This window comes from Ambystoma mexicanum, chromosome 12 (genome assembly GCF_040938575.1).
Source record: "Ambystoma mexicanum isolate Mex_15411 chromosome 12, UKY_AmexF1_1, whole genome shotgun sequence".
NCBI classification, from domain to species: domain Eukaryota; kingdom Metazoa; phylum Chordata; class Amphibia; order Caudata; family Ambystomatidae; genus Ambystoma; species Ambystoma mexicanum.
The window spans coordinates 1,067,755,476-1,067,772,345 of NC_090936.1; positions in this window are offsets into that span (position 1 = coordinate 1,067,755,476).

Genomic DNA, 16,870 nt, shown 5'->3' on the forward strand with positions numbered 1-16,870 from the left:
AGAACCAGCAAGGATCTTGTCTGCCAGTCACGACACAGCCTGATGGAATTACTTCACCCACACCGACTCTAACAGGACTCACAATGACACAAAACTTAAAAAAGCGTTCCAGGCAAAACAGCAAAAAGATAGAACAAAATAAAAAAACAAATTTAAAAAAAGGGCAACTTAATGCATGGGCACGGACAAAGGAAAGATAGTGCCTGCAAAACCGCACTTGCCTCGAAAGACAAACGAGGACGCAGTGACAGTATGAGAACTATAGGTTCAAATAAGCCGACTACAATGCGCATTCTGATCGACTTTTTCCAGGCACAAATATCCTCCAAGAGCAAGGACTTCAGAGAACTTTCTGATGCTGAAATGCTGGCAGCTGTTAAAGAAAATGTTCCTTGCGTCAAACAACGAAGGCTAGATGTAGCACCAGGAAAACGCCAAGCAATTATGGAAATTGAAAACACACAGACAACAACTCAGAAAGAGTGTAGCGAGGAGGACTCCCACATAAGGCCACTTGAACACTCAATAGTCAGTACAGGATCCACGACGGAACATACATCTATTCCGGTGATGAGTATCCAACATCCCCCTCAGAAACCAACAAGCAATGCGGAGGAGGTTGACAATGATGATGAAGAGAAGAAAAACCAAAACGGAACTCCCGATAAAACAAAGGACCAAACCTCAGTGCCCGTCATCAGGCAAAACGCAGCACTGGACGAGCCATATTCCCAAATTGTAAATGAAGACATACAGATACTGAACCCTATAAGGTCACCAGTGCGACCAAACAAGCAGCCAAAAATAGGCGCACATTCTTAGGAAGACAGCTGCAGTGAAGAATGCCCACCATTGGACACGGCAGGAAGAGTCACAATGCGGAAAGAATACAGCCGCGACTCTGAGAAAATCTCGTAAGATCACAAACCTATGAGGTGGGGCTCCATGCTGAACCACAGAGCCAGCGGAGAAGCTTGTTGGAGGACGTCTCCAACATGATAACTCATTAAGTACACCTCACTAGCAACCAGTACCAAACACTGAGAAAAGGTGCTAGCGATCAGTATCGAACACCAGGAAAAAGAGACACTACTCAGACTGCGTCAGTAGTTACTGAGATGCCCTCCAAGAAACTGGACATGCTAACCGTCTTGTGTGCGATCACAATAGCACTCGCCCCGTTTTCTAAACTATATGAGGCGATGAACGATACACTGAAGGATCAACTAACTATTCAAGCCATGATCCTCTCTAAAGTGACCTACCTAGAGGGATATATATCAGAATGGGAAGAAAGACACGCAGGCCAGTACAACAGATCAACTTGTGAACCAATTAATGGCAAAAATAACAGGGTCTACCAAGAGCCAAGCTGTATCCTACACAACTGTGAATATGGCCCTGGACCTAAAGACACAAGTTCACAAACGGCATCCACTATTGACCTAACATCAGACTCCAACATGATGCATGAAAAAGGGATGAGCAAAGAAAGTTTCAGGCAAAGCAAGATAAACGATGATACAAAGCTTCCATTGAATAAAACTACAGTACTGCTGGTAGTAGAAAAAACGGCACAGAGTGCCACAAAAACAGCTGAAGAGACAGAACCAATATACTCAATATTTGAAAAAGCAAAGCCAAGGGTGGTAGTGATTTATGAAATACCAGCTCACTGCTGCACGATACTACAACTCAGTCAATAAATCACAGAAAAAACTACACTACACAAAAAAAATTGATCCATACACAGGTCATTTAATATGGATCTTGTGATTACACAGCAATCAGTTAGTTCTTGCACTAGATAAAGATACAAGGACAGGCTCCCCAAAGTCAGCTGAAGACTTTCTCAAAAATGACCATCTGATGAATATAAGTGTACACTCAGATGATGAAACAACTGCACCAAATACTCCATCAGTTACTAGACTAATAGGTACGGGCCAGATGCCAGAAACGGATGTCCAAGGTTCCGGAGTTATAAACAAGACATGTGGTAATCAGCAGAAAGTGAGATCTAAAGAACATAAGGATAGCAACTGAAGAGAGTTTGCAACATTGGAGGAGAGATGTAAACAATTAACTCAAACAACAAAACGGAATTCGCGAAATATGGAACAGGACTTAATGGAATCTCCGAAGCGAGACATACAACCAAAAAGGAGAAAGATCAATGAAGTGAAGCAATCTACAGTAGGAAAAACTGAATCAAATGATGCTGAGACAACAACACTGCTCACACACAGGGCAATTTCCTAAGGAAGCAAGGTCGAAAGAAGCACCTAAAATCCATCATAGTTCGAGAACAGAGATCTACAACTCCAAACGTTCAAAAAGACAGGAAATAAGATGGACGTTCAAAATGGAGCAGAGAGCAAGCAATAAGAACAAATTAATCCTGAATAGAAGATCAGTGTTGGAGATTCTACATCAAATTCTGAAACTTTGCACACTGAAATCAGAGGATCTGATCATCATAGAGCAGTAACACGCCTGCATATTGGATCATCCACAGTACACAACCTGCTCTGCAACAAAATACCTGAAATCCATAGTCTGGGATATAACCTGTCTGAAACAATACAAAAAGACGATAACTCAAACACAGTAAAGAAATGTAGCTAAAAAACTGAGAAATCAAAATACAATACATGGGATTATGGTGAAGTCACAAAGCAGAAGATTCACACAACAGCAAGGCATGAGGAAGTGTATGAAGAATCAAACAATGACGCCAACAATGATACAGGCAGAGCGACTAACGTACGAAAACATATAAGAGAAAAGAGCACAAAGTCTACGAACGAGCACGAGGAAGAAAAATCTGAAATTGACCGAGGGCAGAGGGAACTCAGCCCGAGAAGACCAAACATTAGGGCCTGCTCCACTACAGAACCATTATGCAAGTAGTACAGAGTAATCAAAACCGACTGGCAACAAAAAACAAGCCTGACAAACAGGGCATTTGGACATGGTTACCAAAAGCGTTAACTATGCATCTGAACAAGTAGCAATTCGCAAGCAAAGACCACAGGCTGGCACTGAAACTTCAAGACGCCTTTATGCAAATAAATAGGCCCCCAACATGGGAACTCGCTGATTTGGCTGCTACAATCGATTACATCTTCGTTTCCCATCCCTTGCTGCTGCTAACAACCTCTTTTGAATTGCGGCGAACAATCACCAGTGACCATTACTTGCTGGAAAATTCCTGGCAAGAAAAATAGCAGGATGCACACACAAGTTGAGACCAACTCGCAAGGATCACAAATTAAATTAAGTGCAAATGCAACTGGACAACATGAGGAAGAGAAATCAGTTGACTATCAACCCCTCTTAACGTCATATAAACAACAATCGCTAAGCAAGAAGTGTCCTCGTATTCCAAAATATCACGTCTACAATAGAGAGCTTGTAGAAAAGAGACGTGAATTCAGAAGAGACAAGAAGATGGCAAAAAAGTTGACAATGCCAGAAGCCAGTATAAAAATTAAAGAAGTCACACGAACATACAAGGCCTGGGTCAGATTTCATTGAGACAAGTTATACCAGCAGGATGCGGAGGATATTGCCAAAACATTAAGCACACACAATGCAAGAGACTTTTGGGCGCTCCCGATATCCATCGACGCGCCACTGGAAGACACAATGCCCAATAACATCGGACAGCAGACCTGGGAAACACACTACAATGCATTTTTTAAAACAGGCAGGCACAAGAGCACAGACGTCACGCAGTATGACAACATGGAATGGATTAACCTCGAGAATAGAGAGGACATCAAGGAGGTCATCAAGAAGCTTAAAAACTCCAGGGCTTCGGGACCCGATGGAATTACTAACTTTGAGCTAAAAGCTCATCCTGCTGAATGGGCTGCCCTACTTAGCATAATCTTTCGTCGTCGTGCAGACACAAGATCAATTCCAACATCTTGGACCACTCTGATCGTGATTCCGATTTACAAAAAAGGGAACAGAAATGACCCTCACAATTTTAGACCTATATCATTGCTTGATGCTATAAGAAAGTGTTTGGGTCTTTACTGCTAAAAAAAATTCCAAACTTGGGCAGCCTCTGCAAAATGTAATGACCATCTCCAAGCCATATTTTTAAAAAATGCAGGGACAGCAGGCAATATTCTCCTGCTTAGCATCTTGAAAAGCAAGGTCCTACAGCACGGACATCGCCTCTTCGTCGTATTTGTCGACTTCACACAGGCGTTAGATCGAGTCGCGAGACATCGCCTTTGGCAGAAACTCCTAGACTGGAAGTGCCCTAAAGAAATCTTGGCTCCAATACATGCCTTATATTCTAAAACCTCAATGAGAGTCCATTTTAGCTGACAAGGTGACCTATCGGCCGAAATTCCAACTATGGTGGAGTAAAACAGGGATGTCCCCTGGCTTCAGCTCTATTTTTTGGCCTACAAAGGTGACTTCTAGAATACAGAGGCGGCGATACGTGCATTCCCTCCCAAAATCAGAAACACTACGATTTTGCGGCTCCTGTACGCCGATGATCTTACATTATTCGACCAAATGCCCATCGGCCTACAACGGCAACTGAATAATCTACTTCTGCACACAAAAGAACATTTTCTCGAGATCAACAAAGAAAAAAACTAAAGTCATGATCCTGCAAAACTGTAACAGGAAATCAGAGGACAATAAATGGTTCTTGGCAGATACTCAAGTAGAGATAGTCCAGACATTTAAATACCTGGGAGTCTCGCGGGACAGTTCCAAACGTGAAAACGCCATGAAAGTTGTTCTACGTGGCAAGATAAAAAAGCTGGCGGCTCAGGCAAAATTATAATTGACAGGAAATTTGGGCGATACTCATTAATCCCCACAATACATTTCTATAAAAGCAAGGTGGTGCCGGCCGTGACGTAACGAACCGGGGCCATGCCAACTATTCCGAGGGACTTATGGCCAAAATTAGAAGCCGCCTTTTGGAGATCTATCATAAGGTTGCTGAACATCTGGTGTGGCGATTAGATGTGAACTGAGTCTACTGTCACTTCAGTGCACTGTCAGCTGTAACTCCATAATGCTGTACAGAAAGTGCAGAATGGCAGATAGCAACCCAATTTACAAAATGATCAATAGAGAAATGCAAGGTGACTGATGTGAACTACTAACAAACTGGCAAAAGGAAAATGTTCTCTTGCTAGACACAATCGCTACCGAAGAAGAAGAGCTCATCCGAAACCCGTGTAAGGTGCTATGAAAAATTAAAGACCTGGACTGGGCAAAGACGACAGAAACAGAGGCCAAAAATAAATTGACGTCACACCTACCACACAATACAAAAAAGCTAAATGAATTGCAAAATTATATAAAGAAATTGCCTAATAGGGTGGCTGGAGACTTAATACTAGAAGCAAGATTAAACCTACTAAAAACCAATAAAATTCTACACATTAGAGGTCGCTCTCAAACAGCCAGCTGACGCTTTTGCCAAGAGACTTCGCCCCATCACAAAGAAACCATTCAACATCTACTATTGGTATGTTCAGGGACTCGTCTGATCAGAATACGATATATAACCAAACTATTTGGATCTGACATACCTCCACAGGAAGAGACATGGTGGCACAGGCTAATCAGCGGTGACAGAACCAGCTGGCAAATTGCAACATCAAAAATGCTTGTACATATTGTGATTAACTTGCTTCAGCGGAAACCACCCCTCTCAGAAGGCCACACTCTCAGAAACAAGTGATAATACGATGAAAACTTTGATGCCAATCATAACCCAATCCACGGCCTCGTTGATTTTCTACTGAAATGTTGTAAAAAGCTTGTGTTGATTAAACCATAATAAAAAATTAAATTACAAAAATTGTTATTTTTATTTTTTGTTGTTATTTTCAATGTATTTCTAGTTTAATTATGTTTCGTCGTTTTCAGAAACCAACTGTAGTGCCAATGAGTTACAGAAGTCAAATGTCCAAGAGGGGAATTAAATGCTTTTGAATTGTAATATTTGTTGACTAAAACATGGAATCTGTGTGAAATGCATTCTAGGTGTGCCCAAAGCAGCAATGGACATTTTCTTCCTCAGGGAGATCTGTATTTAATGTGAAGTTTGAACACTGTTTCACTGGCAAACATGTTTTTCAGCAAGGCTCACTACTTTTATTATTCTGCATTGCTTCAAGGATTGTTTTGAAGAAAGGTGCCGGCTGGTGCCTGATACTGTTGCAGGATCCGAAGGAAAGTTATGCTGTCTTTCGCGGTCCCATGAGAAAGGGAAGAGTTTACCGCTTGAGGTTGCCATGGGTCCATCGGCCGAGGATCCAATGGAATTGGCAACATGTGGAAAGCCAGAAAGTCCTGGAAAATGCCATTACGCATTTGTTTGATTTTTAAAATGACAAGCACCAAATAAAACAAAACAAACAGAAAAGTTTTGGGAAAGCGTGGACGCCTGGCTTTCCATTCCCATTGCAGTTAGAATCCCTTGTGCCTGGCCTGTAGTTAGAATCCCTTGTGCCTGGCCTGTTTTCGTAGCTTATCGGTGCTGCTGGCTAAAATGAGGATGTGTTCTGCAGTGACCTCAATGCTGAAGTATTTTAAAACCATTTACTAATCATTGATTTATTTTCTTTATTGCATTTATTTTGTCATGTATGCCGATTAAGAATAAACGGCCATAAAGAGCCATTTTATAATCTGAGTGCGCGTCTGTGTAAGTAAATGTCTTCCAGCGTCCAAGGTTGTTTTACAGTTAGTGTACTGGGGAGAAAAATAAGATCTGCACTTTTTGGAAAGCAAAAGAAATCCTCAAAGAGTTAGAAGATCCTGCCCAACCCACCACAGCCTTCCCTAAAGACAAAGACTGGTGCACTATCATTCAAGACGCCCTGTCCAATAAAGCCATCAGATTGAGAGAAAAATCTATCATCAAAAAGGCCCTTCTCTCATCTAGCAGTACCCCTACGCAGAACCCACCTATGCACGTGCCCCTCACCCACCATCCCCCTTTCCACTTTGCTCCAGTCACTATCTCTGAGGTCACAAAAATGGTCCAACTCCTCAAACACTCCAACTGCAAAGGAGACTTCTTCCCAGCGCACACAGTCAAACTATACTCAGAAGCAATTACACCCACTATCACTGACTTCACCAAAGCTTCATTAACTTCAGGATTTGTACCTACTGGCATCAAAGAAGACTGGGTCACCCCCTTACTCAAGAAACCCTCACTTGACCCAAATATTCCCCACCAACTATTGCCCCATAACGAGACCTTTCCTCCTCAAAATACTTGATTGCACCGCCTAAACACAAATTCTATCCTTCTTGGAGCTTCAACAGCGGTATCTAATGAATCCAGCGATGGACTTTCAATCGAGGGATTTGCATCGAAAAAATATTCATCAAATGCATGTTTTTTAAGGGTAAAGGGCACTTTTTTGCAGGGTTTTAAAGTGTAAAAAACAGGGGGAAGGGGGTGGAACCCCCATTAAAAAAATATGTAAAATGCATTCAATGCTAATTTTTTCGATGCAAATTTTCAATGGAAAAGGACCCTCGATGGAAAATAATCGATGCAAAGGCCATAAACCTTCGACAACTACTTGGCTCCCACCAATCCATCTTCAGACCCAATCATAGCACCGAAACAATCCTCCTCGACCTCAAAATCCAACTCGATAGCATCAGCGACTTGGAAAAACTGGCTCTGCTTCTTCTCCTCGACCTATCCACTGCATTTAACCTTGTCGACCACGACATCCTCATGTCCAAAGTCCACTTCTCCCCCAAAGCCACCTCTTGAACACAATCCTGCCTTAATGGCTGTATGTCAAAAGTATTCTCTGAAAAAGCCTCTGCTGACCACATGCCTGTCCTCTTTGGAGTTCCCCAAGGCTCATGCATCTGCCCACCCTCTAAAACATACTTTTGGTATTGTTATTTAGTTAAAAAACAAATGTCAACCTTTAACAAATCACATATTAAACATTTACATCACTCCATAAAAATTACAATTTAAGAAAAAACATCAGCTCATAAAAAGATTAAAAAACATGAATTCATAGATCATTCTTTCGATACAATTAAAAAAGATTAATCCAACTTCTATGACTTTAAAAAGCTGGTAACAGCAATTACAATAGCAGTAGTACGCCCCGAAAGACACATAGACCATATTACCTCCGACTCCTCAAAAATACACATGGCAGAAGGTTTATTTAAAAAATTCTCCCTTCTGCCCTTAATCTCTAAACAACGGATCAACACATGTTTTAATGTTTCACAATGATCTTGATCATTACAAAAACAACAAGACTTTTTCTCAGGGGATAGAATTCCATACCATAAGAAAATGTATTTTGTTAGAAAAAATTCCAGCTGAATCTCAGGAGGATTGACCTAGTCAATTTGTCAGGGTATGTAGTAAAACAGGTGCAAGCACACGTTTTTTATAATCACGTTGCAGATGGACCATGGAGGATTGTTGATGCATAGTATCCAAAGTACTGTCTCAGTCAAACTGAAACAAAAGCTGGTTTACTTTGCATGGGTTTGTATCCAGATCTTTGGAGTTACAACATATTTTGTCAAGCAAGGCAAAAGTAATTTCAGACATTTCATTGATCTTGAAGCTCCCGTTTTCCTCTAAAATGCTGTGTTGAAGCTCCTGTTTTCCTCTAAAATGCTGTGGAGATCTTCAAAGAGGAAGTCTTCAACTGAAGTTAGATTTTTCCTAAACATGGACCTTATTTGCCACTGTGACCGGGCTTTTAATGATACCAACCCTAGCTCATATCTAATTGCACAACCTGGCACACAGTTGGGTATTCAAAGAATCTTCCTCCATACACCTGCTTCAATCCCATTTAGACATTCAAGAATGACTGGAGTGTAACTCTCTTTCCCATATAGTATTTTAGGTACAGTCTTTCCCAAATAATATCCAAGAACTGGGAGAAGGGAGCACTTCCCATACCTAGCGTCAACCCTAATCAACTGGTTAACCATAGATTTTGACCTGTCCTTAATCCACAAATCCATTTTATTCAAGTTTGGAGCAGATGTAACAAGAAGACCGAGAAAGATCAGTGTTAGAACTTCAAGTAAATGTTCCTTGCCAATACTCCAAATAAAGTTACTCTACCTGTTCCCCTTGGTAAACCTAATGATCTTTGTTTTAGAAGTATTCAGCTTTAGATAATGGATATCAGCAAAAACTAGGAAAGCATTAATTAAATCGTTGGAGAACCCTGTGGGAGTAGAATCAAAAAGTAAAAAGTCATCAGCTTATGATACCCAGTAAGGTCACAGATTCGATAACTTTGGTGTAACAAAAGCTGCAGACCTTAAGTGTTCCCCAATGTCAGACGTGTAAAGATTGAATAGACAGGGAGCTAAGATGAATCCCTGTCTTACCCCACGACAGGCTGGAATTTTACGTGATAGTTGACCCGAAATATTTAAACAAACTTGAAAACAAGTATCAGTGTGTAGGGCAATTATCAGTCTCAACAGACCTGTCGGATGCCCCATTTTTGAAATTCTTTCCATAGAAGATGACAGTCTACTGCGTCAAATGCTGCAGTTAGATCTATGGAAACAGCATAAATAGATGTATACATTCCCCTCATGCCAAGTGCTGAATGCATTTCAACATTAAGCCATTAAGGGAGGTACCCAGATGTCTGCGAAAGGCAGTCTGCCACTTCTGTAACCTATGTAATGCCTTCGTCCAGCTTTCCAGATGACTCAATAAGACTGAGGTGAAGGCCTTAGTGTCGGCATCAAGGATAGATATAGGTCTATAGCTTGCAGGTTGTTTCCTATCGCCTTTTTTAAATATGGGATCAATATATGCGGTTGATCATATGGACGGAAGGGTGATAGAATCCACTATGGAGTTGAATAAGTATGACGAGATTTGTGCCCATAGCATAGGTTCTTTTTTAAACAAGAAGTTAGAAAGCCCATTCGGGCCAGGAGCACGCGATGCACTACTCTTAGTTATCACAGTGATTAATTCCTCTGTTTTGTACCCTATCACAGTGATTAATTCCTCTGTTTTGTACCCCAAAACACGTCCTTATCAAATTCAAGGTTTGAAAGCACCAAACTTGGATCCGCATACACAGAGGTAAAGTGGGAAACCCAAGAGGCTTCCTGTACACCATTGATCTGTGTGTCCGTGCTAGCCAGGTCGACCCCATTAATCAAATTACAAAAGGCGTGTGTTTTTGTTTTTTAAACAAAACAACTAAGCCTCTTCAGCATTCCAAGTCCTCTTGGCACGAGTGTAATTGAGCCCATTTTTATATCTTTGCTGCAAACTTTTTATTTGAAGATCCTGGTGTTCAAAAGTTAGAGTCACCTGATTCTTCAGAGTACTCACACCACGCCTCAGTTACCTTCTTTTAATAACCACCTCCTCATTATATACATGCTGTCTAGTCTTTAGGGTGAGTAATTTCCAAAGTTCACTGATCCTGTTAAATTTCAGCAGATGACCCACAAAATTACAAAAACTATTTGGATTAAATGTGGTCAATTTCCAGTTATTCGAGGAATCTTGCAGTAAGTCCAAAAATAATCATTGACTCTGGCTGCCTTATGTGCATTCCAACTGATTCTTGTCCCTGCCAAGTTTGATTCCAAATTAGTCAATCTAACCATTCGGGATTCTGCTAGCCCCAAGAGGATATAAAATCGTGCTTCTACAACATCTGCACTAATCTTCTCTTCGACCATCTAGACAACCTGGGCATTTCATACACTAACTTCACTGAAGACACACAGATACTACTGCCCCTCTCAGGAAGCTACGCTACTGACTCCTCCACCATAAACCAGATATGCAGTATCATTCAAAACTGGATGGCCATGATCCACCTTTGCCTCAACGACAAGAAAACCGAACTTCTCATTGTTGGCTCCTCCCATTGCCAAAAAAACCTGCATCCCACAAACTCTAACTTCACTATAGATGCATAGCCCTCAACTCACACGCTTTTGGCGGGTGTCACCCGCCTTGTAAACAGCTGACTCACCCGGCAAGCCTCCTGCACGCCCATGTGTTTCAATGGGCCTCTCACCCGCCAAAAATAAAATCAGGTGTTTTCACCCGGTTTTGCGACACAAATGGTTGAGAGCTATGTAGATGGTAAAGCATACCTGTATTGAAGCATGTCAAAACTATTGGGGTCTACTTAGACGCCGACCTCAACATGAACAGACATGTGAATGCCCTAGTCTCATCATCTGCTTACATTATGAAACTCAAATCTCAGCAGGCAATTCCTCACCACCGAAAACTGGCTAACTTTTGTGAGAGTCATCATTGGTAGAAAGCTTGGCTATTGCAATGCCCTTCTGTCAGACCCCTTGGCCAGGAATCGGTCCATATCAACGCTCTGTGTGTGGCATATGACGTATGGATCACAGCACCCGAGCCAGAGGCAAGAGCCACTGGCTCCCGATCAAAGCTTGAATCAAGTTCAAAACACTAACTCTTGCGCATCGATGCATCCACGAGAAAGCCCCTTATTATCTCAACCGCCACCTTGCAAGAAAAATGAAAACACTCCAATTGCGCTCGTCTACAATCATGCTGCTTCCCCCTAGGTTCGAAAGCAAATGAGCTGAAGGATCCAGCTTCACCTTCATCTCCCCCACACTCTGGAACACTCTCTTCTACCATCAAAGACGAACACTCTGTCCACGAATCCAGATCGTTATGTGGGCGTGGTCTCGTTGAGGAAAGGGAAGGACATGACGTTGGGGCTAGGGAGGGGCAGGCACAGATTTTCCGGCAGTTGCCGTTGGTGTATTAATAAAAAGTGGTCACCATTTATCTCGGCTCCGTGTCTCATAACATGAGCCTGCCGGGCCGTAGTGTCATAGGCTTTAACAATGGCGACGAGGGGTGCCTAACCCACTCGTGCCTGGGAGAGAGTCCTGCCATCGGGCAGTTTAGCGCGTAGGCACGCCCCCCCCCCATCATCGACTCTGGCCGGCGCAAAGCTTGCAGCACGGCCGCGCTGCACGCGCATGACTCGAGCGAGGCCCGTATAATCAACTACGGCTTGAAGCCGCCCCGGCGCCCAGCAGCGGAACAGCAGGTGAGCCGCCCCTCCGCTGTACGGAATAAGTGTGTACCGGGCAGGGCACGTGCATTCAATTAATAATCACCCCTGCTCTGCCATCTCATCCACACGGCAACAGAGTGAGCCGACACGAGCTTAAAGGGACCACGCCACGGGAAGAATCGCTCACACTCTTGATGCAGAGAGGAAAACAAAGCACACAGGGGCTTACACACACGTTACAAAAATAAAATATAACCCCTGCAGCAAACTGAGGACCACAAAACCGCACAATATAACAAATAAGACATTGCTGTACCACAAATTGCTCAATAAGAATCTCATCTGCACCAGGGAGAAATCAAACTTCTGGAGAGTGCCATGCACTTTGCACAGGCAATCTGAACCTCACAAGAGAGCTCCAAACGCAACAAAGTAAAGCGACTAGTACACAAGGATCCACAAAGCACAGCCGCTATCATGTCTGACACAGCACAAGCCACTGCGTCATCATCAGGAGGCGCAGATGCACAAGGTGATGGCCAACGGGCGCAGGCAGCAAGTGGCACGGCACAAGTTATGCACATGCCAAATCCATTTGAAATAAAAGACACATCAAACTTAGGACCCCGCTGGTCCACCTGGATGCGAGATTTCAAGTTCTACGCTGGGGCCATAGGACAGAAAGATGAGAGACTCAAAAACACTCTATTTATGGCAGTAGGGCCAGCGGTAAGAGACATTGCGGGTGAATTACTCAACGTCGAGACGGTAACATACGGAGAACTCCATGACAAACTCTCACAATACTTCGCACCGCACACTAATATTGACTATGAACGCCACATATTCCACACCACAAGGCAGGAGAAAGGTGAATCCATGGACAATTTTGTTATGCGACTCGGCATCAAGCTAAAACACTGTGAGTCACAGATATTCAAATGAAGAGGCACTGAGATCGCAAGTCATCGCAGGATGTCTGTCACAACCATTCCGCAAACAACTTCTCCAAAAACAAAGATCTCTGGATGACATGCTAGCGCTCGCCCGCATGGAAGCTGCAGTGGAGTCACAACTAGACAACCTGGGCAATGTTACCATCCAGCAACCCATAAACAACCCTGACTCCATCAACAAACTGTATGCAGCCCCCAATCATGGAGGTCAGAGCCCAGAGGCCACATGCTACAGGTGCGGTTATGAATACCCACACATGGGGGAATGCCCGGCCATGGGGCAGCAGTGTGCCTCTTGCGGGGGTATGGACCACTATAGAGCAATGTGCAAAAACGCACCAGGACCGGTCACACACAAACATCGCGCCCAGGACAGACGAAGACCAGTGCGACGCAGCCCACCGACCACAAGGAGGGAGGAGGAACAAGCCACACCCCGAAGAGAAGACACAGACCAGACAGGTCCACCTCCTCGTGAGGACAGGCGATCACACGAAGGGTCCAGACACGTTCAAAGGAGGCGTTTCGTTCGCTATATCGAGATGCGATCTCCCACCATCAGTGACACCCCGTCGTCAGAAGACGACCAGAGAAAATAGGGGTATGTATAGGCACTCAACAACAGCACGGCCACCCAACACAGCTCAATCCTCATGCTACACGTCAACAATACCACTCTGGAATTCCTGATTGACAAGGAGCAACAGTCAACATCATAAGCGAACAAGCCTATGAATCGATCACCCCATCACCAACCATCAAACAGACCACGGTCGACATCTATCCATATGGGGCAACAACGCCACTACCATGGAAAGGCATCATCACGGCCTGGTGCACGCACAAAGACCATGCAGCGAAAATCCCACTGCACATCATCAAAACGGAAGCCAACAGCGGGTGCATCCTGAGCTTCCGCACGGCAGTTGAAATGGGGCTAGTGCACATATTGTATCAATTGATGGCCCACAAGTACTTTGCCAAGACGGAAACCATCGAACAGACATTTCCCAAACTTTTCAAGGGCCTCGGAAAACTAAAAAACAGAAAGGTACATCTACACATCAACCCGAACATTGAACCTGTGGCGCAACATTACCGCGGCATAGCAATCAACATTCAGCGTCAGGTGGAGGAGGAATTGGACAAACTTATCAAACTGAACGTCATCGAACCTGTCTCGGGCCCCACACCCTGGGTTTCACCCATCGTCCCCGTCCCAAAGAAATCTCCTGATTGATCCATACGCCTGTGCATCGACATGCGCAGAGCCAACGTAGCCATTGAAAGAGAAAGACACCAGTCCCCCGAATAACAGACATGATCTACCTTTTACATGGAGCCAAAATATTCTCTAAACTGGACTTAACAAAAGTTTACCACCAGATAGAAATAGCTCCAGAATCCAGATACATCACCACATTCGTGACGCACCTTGGTTTGTTCCAATACAAACGACTTAGCTTTGGTATCTCGTCCGCAGCCGAGATATTTCAGGAGGAAATACACAGGGTAATCAGACATGTCCCCAACTGCCTGAACTATTCTGATGATGTACTCGTATATGGCAGAACACAAGAGGAACATGACAGGGCACTGCACAGGGCGTGTCAGGCCCTGGAAGAAGCTCGACTCACACTGAACAGAACAAAGTGCGAATTCTCCAAAGGAGCACTGAGGTTCTTTGGACACATCTTCTCCGAAAAAGGAATGCGCCCAGACCCGGACAAAGTCGCAGCATTAAACTCGGCCCTGTCACTCAAAAACACGTCTGACCTACGTTCATTTCTAGGGCTAGCCAGCTACTGCTCCAGATACCTAAAAGACTAAGCTACCATAAGCAACCCGCTACGTCTACTCACACGCAAGGACGTTCCATTTACGTGGTCCGCAGAGCGTCAAAAGGCATTTGAGTTTATCAGGAACGCCATTTTACAGGCAGAAGATATGGCATACTTCGATGCCCAGAGAGACACAGAAATCATCGTGGACGCCAGCCCGGTGGGACTCGGCGCCATTCTCGCGCAGAAGGACTTCTTGGACCCGCCAAACTTCTACGCTATGGCCTATGCCAGCAGGAGCCTCTCCGCCACAGAACAGGCATATTCCCAAGCGGAAAAGGAAAGCTTGGCAGTAGTATGGGCATGCGAGTATTTCCACCTGTTCCTATTCGGGAAGAAATTCACAATAGTAACGGACCATCAGGCGCTATTGACCATCTACGGCGACCCTAGAGCACGAATGCCCCCAAGGATTGCGAGGTGGGGCCTACGCTTACAAGATTATAAATTCACAGTGTTACACCGCCCAGGTAAGGAGGAAAACCCCGCAAACTAGCTATCCCGCCACCCCACGGGGCCAGCAGAATTGCGACCCTCCATTGCAGATGCGTACATAAACTACATAATACATCACCTGCAGCCCCTGCCGGTAGGATGGCTGGAGCTCAACAAACGCTCGGAACAAGATCCAGCACTCCGAATCGTACGCCACTGTCTACTATCAAACAAGAAAACACTCATGAGACAACAAGCAAGGCCTGAAAATGAAACCGTGCGAGAAGTCATCAAATGGCCTGATCAGGTGCGAGATAAACTGATGGTGGTTGAAGATTACATAGTGCTCAAGGGGTGCAAAGTAGTGATTCCAAAGGAACTCCGGGAGTGGACAGTGCATTTGGCTCATGAGGGCCATAGAGGAGTGGTAGCCACTAAGCGCCTCCTCCGTCAAAAAGTGTGGTTTCCACAACTTGACAAGGGGGTAGACACCATCGTGGGGGGATGCCACATCTGCGAGCAAGTAGCGCTGCCCCCACAACCCAACCCACTTCAAATGTCGCCGCTACCAAAACAGGTGTGGGAGGAGCTTGCAGTGGACCTCTTTGGGCCACTCAGAGATGGCACACATGTAGTAGTCCTCATAGACGAGCACTCACGTTTCCCGGACACGCAGATAGTGGAAAGCAGAGCCACTGCCAGTGTCATCCCGGCCCTGGACCGAATGCTGTCGGCATACGGAATACCAAGAGTCATAAAGTCGGACAATGGCCCCACATTTGCAAGCCACAAATTTCAAAACTTTGTCAAATACATGGGATTCCAACACCGTAAGATCACCCCAAGATGGCCGCAGGCAAATGGCATGGTCGAAAGATTCATGGCCAGCATCAAGAGAACCCTACAGATAGCCAACATCCAAAACAAACCATTCGAACAGGCCATCAACCAACTGCTGAGAGAATACCGTCACACACCCCACAGCACAACAGGTATATGCCCCGCGGACCTAATGTTTCGAAGACCAATTAAGACGTTACCGGAAGATCCCAGAACACCTGAAATGACAAGACTGGAACAAGAAGCCAAAGAGAACGACGACACATCCAAGGAAAAGATGAAAGAGGCTGCAGACTGCAAGAGACGAGCAGGAGAAACACCTGTACAAGTTGGGGATGAAGTATGGCTTCGACAGCCGAAGATGAGAAAGGAAGATACCACGTTTGCACCCACCCTCCTCATCGTGACACACAAAAAGGGCACGATGATTACCGCACAAGGAAGTGACTGCTTGTCGGTAAACAGAAACGTATCATACTTCAAACGCGTGGCTCCCAACTATAACGAAGTGATCGAGAGGTACAGTGAAAGTGAAGAAGGACGAGGGAGGAGCCATACCAAGGAGATGGAGAAGAGTCCGAAGTAGAGCGGGTCATTGAACCTCCCACAAGGGAGTGGACAACCCCCCGGACCTTACGGCGCCCGCAGAGGAGCCGCATGAAGCCAATTCGCCTCATAGAAGAAATGGGGTAAGGATGTTGATGTTAAAAAGGGGGAAGATGTCATA